At 38.2% G+C, this 8,717-nt stretch overlaps 1 long non-coding RNA gene across 1 annotated transcript; it reads right to left on the bottom strand.

Moving 5' to 3' along the window:
• Window positions 1–1,414: 1,414 nt before the first annotated feature.
• On the bottom strand, window positions 1,415–7,110 carry LOC138128120 (uncharacterized). Its single transcript, XR_011158539.1, has 2 exons — window positions 2,511–7,110; window positions 1,415–2,461 (listed from the first exon to the last, which is right to left on the bottom strand). It is a non-coding gene; the product is annotated as an uncharacterized lncRNA (long non-coding RNA).
• Window positions 7,111–8,717: the final 1,607 nt, after the last annotated feature.

Genomic DNA, 8,717 nt, shown 5'->3' on the forward strand with positions numbered 1-8,717 from the left:
AAGTGTATCTCCATGGAAACTACCACAATTTGCAAAATACTTCATTGTTGATCTCATTATTTGGTACAATTTAGAAGATTTTAAGTAGAAAAATGGCCCAAAAACTAAAACGAGGCTCACCCGTATTTAAAGACCAATCCAAGTTCACACACCAAGACAGTATGGAGCTCTTGCAGGACATTGGAGTACATTTAAATTCTATCCCAGGCTCCAGAAAGGACTGGAAGGATTGGCGTAAAGTAAGTCCACCTGCATACTCTATTTAATTAATTCTTGGTTAATTTGTTATAAATTATACACACGGCAAGACACGCATTCACGTTCAAAGTAAAAAAGTCGCATTATTAAAAACAAATGGAGGCATTAGGGCGGAGGTGGTGCTTCTGAGGTGTTAAATGAAATTGAAGAGAGAATCGTGCAATCAGTTTCAAAAACTGGTATTTCTGGCTTGGAAATTGAAGAGTCACAGACACTAGACAGGCTCTCCGAAGAGGGACCATGCTTCAGAGGCAGCTCCTACAGCTGTTCCAGAAACAGAACAACCTCAAGGAACAGTGGAAGCAGTTAGTGCCGTCTACGGAACAATGGATTTCCTATGTGTTGCACACATGATTTTTTCTACTGGAGTTTGGAAAATAAATTAAATTTGGATATTTTTAATATTCTATCAATTAATTCTAAATTAAAACGCGGAATCATTATTGTTTTGCTTTCGTTACTACACAAAAACAATTTTATTTATAAAAAAAAGTTTGTAAAGGCGTTTAAGTTGTTCGCTCGAGCAAATTTACGGAAATTCTATTAAAATGTCTGATACAAGTGAATGGTTTGATATTGAAAAAAATACAGAACAGGCTGAATACTTGAAAAGTAAGGTCGCGCGAATATTGAACAACGTTTTTTTTCCTACCAGTTAGAAATGTATGTGGATACCTCATTTGAGGTGAGAAAATTCAACTTTCTCGCTAAGGTAAGAAAGTTACTCATGAAATGTTTATGGTAAAACTGTACCAAAATACAAATGCCAAAAGTGTCAAAAGTGAAATGAGTTATTGATAAATGAAAGCCAATTCAATAAAGCAAGTAGATCAATCATATAATCTGGAAAATAAACAGATAAGCTAGGTAGGTACTACAACTTCTGTTTATATCAAATTTTCGAACAAACGTCAAATCTTCAAATGCGATGACAAGTTAATTAAACAAATAACCCTACTATTCAATTCTCAAAATTTTCGTTTTAATCAGGAAGATAACCATCTTTTTTTGACTTTTTTCAACGAAGTTGTGCCGGTAGGGAAAAAAATAGTTTCAAACCTTATGACCAAAAAGTGGCCAGTGACAGCTCCGGGCTCTCAGGGGGTTTTCGGGGCAGGCAGCTATTGTCGGAGTCAATACGAAAGAACTTAATTCCTTGCGAATTAAATAATTGGTTTATTCATTTTTTGTCCAACAGTCCAGGAAATTCGAAATGCTTACTTAAGTGTGCACTGGTCCGTGGAATTGGCAACGTTACTCTACGTAATTTTGTTAATTGAAATTTCGAACCAGTTCACATTAATGATCTTATTCAATACCTTATTCTGGTCTTATCAAGAAAGCTTTCCTTTACAGGTGACCTTGTAACTTATTGGTGAATAAACTTAAAATTAATACAACTCCGATAAAAAAAAACGAAAGGAAAATCTGTTGCATGCGTGAAACAAGAATGAAGCGCAGTCTTCTGCTTTCATAAATTTACAACGTTAATTTAACATCGATTCTATAATTGAAAAAATAGCAAATTTACTGGAAGTAGAAGAACTGCTACTACTAATTGAAATGTGAAATTTGAAAACTTGAGCTTGGTGAAATCTTTCTAAAAATTTGAAATAATTGAAATGCGAGATTTTTACAAATTGAAACGGTTCTAAATATTGAGAAGCGGGATATTTGAGGCGTTCTTTGATTTTTCGCAAATCCGCAATTAAATTGTGCGACTTATCTTACGCCGGTAACGTGGTGTGACCTTGACGATTTTCTTTAGTCCTTGGTGAAACGGTACGTGGTCCGATGACCTTAATGAACGGTAAGCGGTCTGGCGATGACCACTCTGACGAACGATGTGGCGACGATCACCCCATATAACGATAGTCCTGGTGAACAATCACCCTAAAAGCGACGCGGCGACGAATGACCCTGAAGAACAACGTTCCTGGTCCGAACTATCGCCCCAAATGACGATGACTGGTCCGGCTGACCCTAAAGAACAACGTTCCTGGTCCGGCTGACCCTAAAGAACAACGTTCCTGGTCCGGCTGACCCTAAAGAACAACCCCTAACGAATTGTCGTTAGTGTTGCGAAACTCAATCGATTCGGTAATTACCTTTCCGCTGAAAGGGGTTGCTTCTCGATAATTCGAAGGAGGACTTTCCGGTTCTCCTTCGCGGTACGGTAACGGTAATCTGGCTCGAACTACCCCTAACGGACGAAAATTAGTGAAGTGAATTCGCTAATGAAGGATAATTACCTCTATCTCGCTAGATGACGAGGGGTTTCTCGACCACGGCAAAACGGTAAACGGTAAAACGGTAAATCTTCGGGCTCCTCGACGGCCCCGAAGGCTGGCAGCGCCGGACGATAAGCGCCATGGCGTTCGGCAATCCACCCACAGGGATGATTGCGGATCCCGAACGCCACGCACGTGATTCGCAGCTCGCGACTTGCGGCACCTGCCGCCCGCTCGGCGGTCGCCGACCGAGTCCCCCTTAATTTCCGCTCGCGATCGGTTTTTTTTTGGCTACCCCCGCCTCTAGGAGATCAACCCGAAAGATCTGGACCTTATTCCGTTGGGCGATAAGGCGTCCCGGTTATTGTACTGACCGCGCATCTTGATGACAACTTCCGGCGATCCTACACTTGCACGCTAAATGACAGATGGTCGAACATGGCGCCGGTTTGTTTACGTTGGACTTCACCGATCGGAAAATCCGGATGTCGAAGCGGTAATGTGTCGGTGAGTCCACGCGTAACACACGATAGATGTTGACGGCAATTTCCCGCAGGATCTCAAAAGGTTGGACACCACAAGGATGAAGGAAGAAGGTTGGGGAAAAGAAGAGAAGAAGATAACTTTCCGGCAAGTCACGGGAACAAAAGGGAATCGGAACTAACTTTGCCGTACGGTTACCCGAGCTGAGAAGAAGAAGAAGAAGAAGGATTGAAGGAAAAGGAAAGGAGAAAGAAGAAAAAAGCGAACGATGAATAGATAGGCCGCAGCTAGACAGCCTAGAGGCGTGAGGCCACCTCAGCCTAAAATTTAGGGGCTAACATGTGTGATTCCAGCCGCCCCAAAACTGGCTGGCACAAAGACTCTACAATGAAAACTCTAAAGAAACCGCGAAAGAAACAAACGAAAACCGAAAGTGAAACTGAAAGCGAAACCGAAATAAAACTGAAAGTGATCCGATAAACAAAAATGAACCCTGAACCGATAAACTCAAAATGAATTGACTGACGGCACAAACAAACTGAATTATTTCGAAATGAGCGTCCCCAAAAAAGGTTACGGCAGGGTGGGCGCGTCGCGACGTCATATGCCGTGCGTTGTGTTGCTTGTTCCTGATCTTCGAACAGCGATCTTATTGTCCCGCGAGCATAAGTAGGACCTCTTGGCCTCCTACCCCGGCCAAAACGAATAGTGGCACTTTGACCTGCTACAACCTTGTTAAGAAAGTGCCCTTGCAGACCTTGGGCACTTACAAACTTACTTGGTTTGAAATATACTATTGTGTTACTTTAAGCAACGTCTTAGCAAAACATTAATTGGTTGTAAATTTTGAAGTTATCTTTGACAGAGATGCGTATCTCAGGAAACGATTAAAATTGAACTTTTAGTGTTGAAATATTATTTCCACACTTGTTAAGAAATATTCCACTTTTCTTAACTCAAATTAGTATTCAAATATGTTAGTTTTCCAAACTCTAGTAGAAAATAGTAGATTGTTTTACAAGTAAAGAAAAGTGAAGGTTTACAAGCGAGTGAAAAACGTGTGATTCACGAGCGATAGCGATGGGATTATATTTTCATGAGAAGTAGTGATGGGGAGGAAAGAGATTGGACCTATTCAGAAGATGATCTTTATACATAGGTATATACAGGGGTTGTTCCTCTTGATGGGTAACGTACATATGCCGAATATTAAATCATATTATTGGCAAAAAAATCCACTTTAATTTCATCCCATATTTGGTCAAAAAATTAGCAGAAACAGATTCGAATTACTTCTACGGTGCATATGTTTCTACAGTGCTACCGATGACGAAACAAACCGCCTACATAAAATTGCATTTTATTACTTAGTAAGTTAATTTTATCACCTTTTTTTTAAATTTTATTCTTTTTCCCCATAATGGCAAAACTGTATTTATGAATACAGAAAGATACGCTTGTTTGAAAATCACACAAAAAATGTATGGGTGCTATTTAAAAAACCAAAGTTGGTTGCCATAGCAGCGAAACAAAAGAAGATAGGAACAAACTAGAAAGACCAGATGATGCAGGATAATCATTCAATCAATAATCAACTTTTATATTAAACATGTTTTCATATTGTCAAATTAAAAAGTCACAGCCAATATTTGATACTTTTGTTCCACCCTGTATAATATAATATAGATACATAATACTTAAACGGATATCGATAATAATTTATGTTATGTTATAGACTGCTCTGATTATTATTGCAATATCTGGAGCTTGCAGACGCATGGAATTGACCAATCTCTTGACAGATAATGTTACATTCATGGCCCATCAAATAGTTGTAACATTAATCGAATGCAGGTTTACTTACAAGCTCCGAAGAAGATAGCAGCATAGTTATTGAAACGTCAGCTACCCAGCAATCCAGACGACCGCGGCACAACCCGGAAAACAATAACCCTAGTTGTAACATTATGTGATACAAAAAACAAAACTAACCGTACATTTGTCATAAACAATGAGCAATGGCTCCTGGTAATTCGCAAGTATTAACAAACGATTTTTCTTGTTTTACGGTAACAATAAATGCTCTCGACAACCAGTGGGAGTAAATACATTTGGCAATATGCCTAGAGAAATAGCTGAATTCCTTCAACTACCTAACCCACAGAGTTATACATGACACTCATTTAGAAGAAGCAGTGCAACACTATTGGCTGGAAAATGTGTTAATTTTCTGGGCATTAAACGACTTGGGGGATGGAAGTCTTCAGCTACAGCAGAAGGCTATATTTAAGACTCCCTCCATGAAAAGATTGCTATAGCTGACCAATTAGCTGCTGGATCTTCCTCGAGATCTTCACTTCACAATCCCCTGCCCTCCACTTCAAAATGTACTTGGGAGCGTCCACGATGCAGCCGTCAACTGAAGAACTGAATTCAAATGACGTTCAGGCACCTTCGACTTCAACTGCTTCAATGACACAAAATCTTCAACAGAATTCATCTCTTGCGTTGGAAGACGTCAAGGGAAACCTTACGTTCACCAATTGCACTAATTTTACAATTAATTTCTATATTCATGAATTGTATACAGGGTGTGTAAATGGCTGGTACAAAAAAAAATGTGGCATCTAGAAGCCCTAAGAAATCCAAAAAACCAATTTTTAATTTTTTTTAAACAAAAGGGATAAAGTAACCCTATCCCAGCATATTTTAGGCCTCAGGCGGGGCAGTATTTTTTAAACCTTGGTAACCAAGCGTGATAATGAAGGACCATACAACAATATGAAAAATAAATATTTTTTTGCAAGATTTTGGCAACTAACAATGGTACTAACAATTTTAACAAAATTTTTAGTAATTTTTATCTCGAAAACTAGAGGACTTTTATTTAAAAATTTGTTTGCCGATGACTAACTCACCATCACCAATAACCAGTATTTTTTTGTACTAGCAATTTTCAAACACCCTGTATGCTTAATTTATTATTCTGCTAATGATTAGTTTATAATAATAATAATAATTTTATTCAGAAAATACACAGGTGTTTAACTTCGTCCATAAAAATACAAGTTTTTGTTAACTACTTAGGGCCGGTTGCACGAACGCCAGTTAAAGTTAACTGTGGGTTAAATTGCTTCGTTACTTTAGTTACCTATTGTTATAACAATGTTTTCGTATATTTTAATCTGTAGTTAAATTTAACTCATGTTGGTGCAACCGGCCCTTATAAAGTTAAATGTTTACTAATGCTAAAAAATTAATTGTAATCATATAATGGATTGTTTATTAGAAAATTTTTAACAATCGCTAAAACTACTTTGGTTGGCTACTGTTCTCTCGATGGCGTATAAAATTTAGGTGACATGGTAAGTACATATAAGTCTGTTTTGTGACGGGTATCATGCTGATGAACATCCTGTGCCCTATCAACAGACGACCTCTTGTGCATTATATATTCTAGACACCTATACACGTACAATGAAGACAGAGAGAGTATCTTCAGTTGTATGAACAGCGGTTTGCAAGAATTTCATTAATAATAATAAATAATTTCGTTTTGTTTTTAGCTGGAGATGTTTAGTTTATTTCGTAATTAAATAATCTGATTTCCCATAAATTCACTTATAAGTCGCGATCCCGATAATGCTTGAATCAAAGGCTTTAATGATAACAGTGTTGTGCAAAAATCGCTGTTTCCTGTCAAATGTCAACAGATCATTCAACTTTGCATAGCTTGCAAGGTCACCAACCGAAATTTCTATAAACAAACTCCCCTAACCTAAAATTAACACATTTTAGCATTTTTTTAATATTTACAAAGTACCTTTTGTTTTATAACATTGGAGACATAATTGTCTTTCAGTAATACTTGATTTGCCACAATTAGTTTATTTTTTCTTGCCTTAGATTTCTCGTTTGTCCATTGCAGCTCTAGAGTTTTCTCCTTTCCATTGCCGCACGCTAATCGTCAACTTAAAATGTCAATTGCAACTATGCAGCACAAAAAAATTATTTCATTAAGTTAATATTTAGTTGCGATATAAGGCGACTTTGGAAAATCTATAAACACTTCAGTCAATGAAGAATTTAAGGTGAAAACGTAACTTTTTTTTTACAATATTTTTCGCAACAACTTCAATGTGAGATTTGGAAGCAGTTTTTACTTTCGAAAAAAAAAACACCTCAAAACCTGTGGAGATGCCATAAAAAAATGTCAAAATTCTAAAAAAAACCCAAATTGTGACATTTGTAAATCTCACATTTTTACCACATATTTACTTAATGAAGAAATGTAGGATCAGGATGATGAAAATTGCATTATTTGTGGTGACTATGGTAAAGGTCGCGAGACTTGATTCAGGTGCACCATATGTGGAAAGTGGGCGCATAAAGACTGTACTGGGGCAAATATGTGATTTTTGTATTAATGAATAATAATAATCAAATATACTACTTATCATGGAAAATGCAACACCCAGAAATAGTGAATATTTTTTGATGAAACTTGGTACAGTAATTAGGTGTTCACTAAAGATAAAATGATGATAATTTGAAAGAAATACCTAAAGAAATACCTGAAGAAAATACCCATATCTTTTAGATTATTCTTATCCGAACATGCATTTCTTTTTATTGTTGACGATCAGTTATCATCAATAACTTCAGTATATCGCAGCATTTAAAGTGTGTTAATGCTATGCTATGCCTCCAGTACGAAGACGAGCCCATTATCAGCACGTAACTGAATTTGAAAGAGGCCGCATAATTGGAATGCGAGAAGCAGGTCTTTCCTATAGGGTAATCGCTCATCGTGTGGGACGAAATGTGGCTACTGTGTTACGGTGTTGTCGTGCCTGGTTTGAAGAAGGCAGACACCAGCGAATAAGGAGTACTGGCCCAAGAAGAAGGACTCCAGATCGATAAGATCGCCATCTTAGATTTTTGGCCCTTAGAGATCGATTTTCGACAACTCGAGAGGTAGCAAATGCTTGGTACCGCGCAGTAGAAAGGCCAATTGCAATGTCATCGATTTATAGGCTAATAAGATCATTTGGGATACGATCCTTTCCGTCATCTTCAGTGACGAATCCCGGTTTTGTCTTGGCATGCACGATGGTCGGCGGAGGGTCAGGAGACTTCGTGGCGAAAGACGCAATTTTGCTTTTTCTATTGAAAGGCCCGTAGCAAGAACTGTTGGTGTAATGGTGTGGGGAGTAATTTGTTTTGGAAGCAGGTCTCGTCTAATCTTTATACATGGAAACCTGACAGCAATTCGCTGTGTCCAGGAGGTTTTGCGGCCTGTTGTGGTACCTTACTTTCGAAGAGTAAATAATGCTCTATTTCAACAAGATAACGCGCGGCCGCATATTGCCAACGTTAGTATAGACTTCCTAGATGACTCTCAGGTGGATTTGCTTCCCTGGCCTCCGAGATCTCCTGATCTATCCCCAATCGAGCACGTGTGGGATTTGATGGGTCAGACTGACGAATTTGCACAACCCTCCGTTGATTTTGGCTGCACTCAGACATGAAATTCAAGTTGCCTGGGATTCGGTTCCCCAAGACGAGATTAACCATCTGATTAGAAGTATGCCTCGGCGCGACCGCGAGTGTATAGAATCTCGAGGCGGTCCAACCCATTACTGAGAGAACTTAAAAAAAAATCACTATTTCTGGGTGTTGCATTTTCCATGATAAGTAGTATATAACATTTTTTTAGTTCAAATTCTAAGGATGATGATTTTG

Source organism: Tenebrio molitor, chromosome 4 (genome assembly GCF_963966145.1).
Source record: "Tenebrio molitor chromosome 4, icTenMoli1.1, whole genome shotgun sequence".
Taxonomy (NCBI): Eukaryota; Metazoa; Arthropoda; class Insecta; order Coleoptera; family Tenebrionidae; genus Tenebrio; species Tenebrio molitor.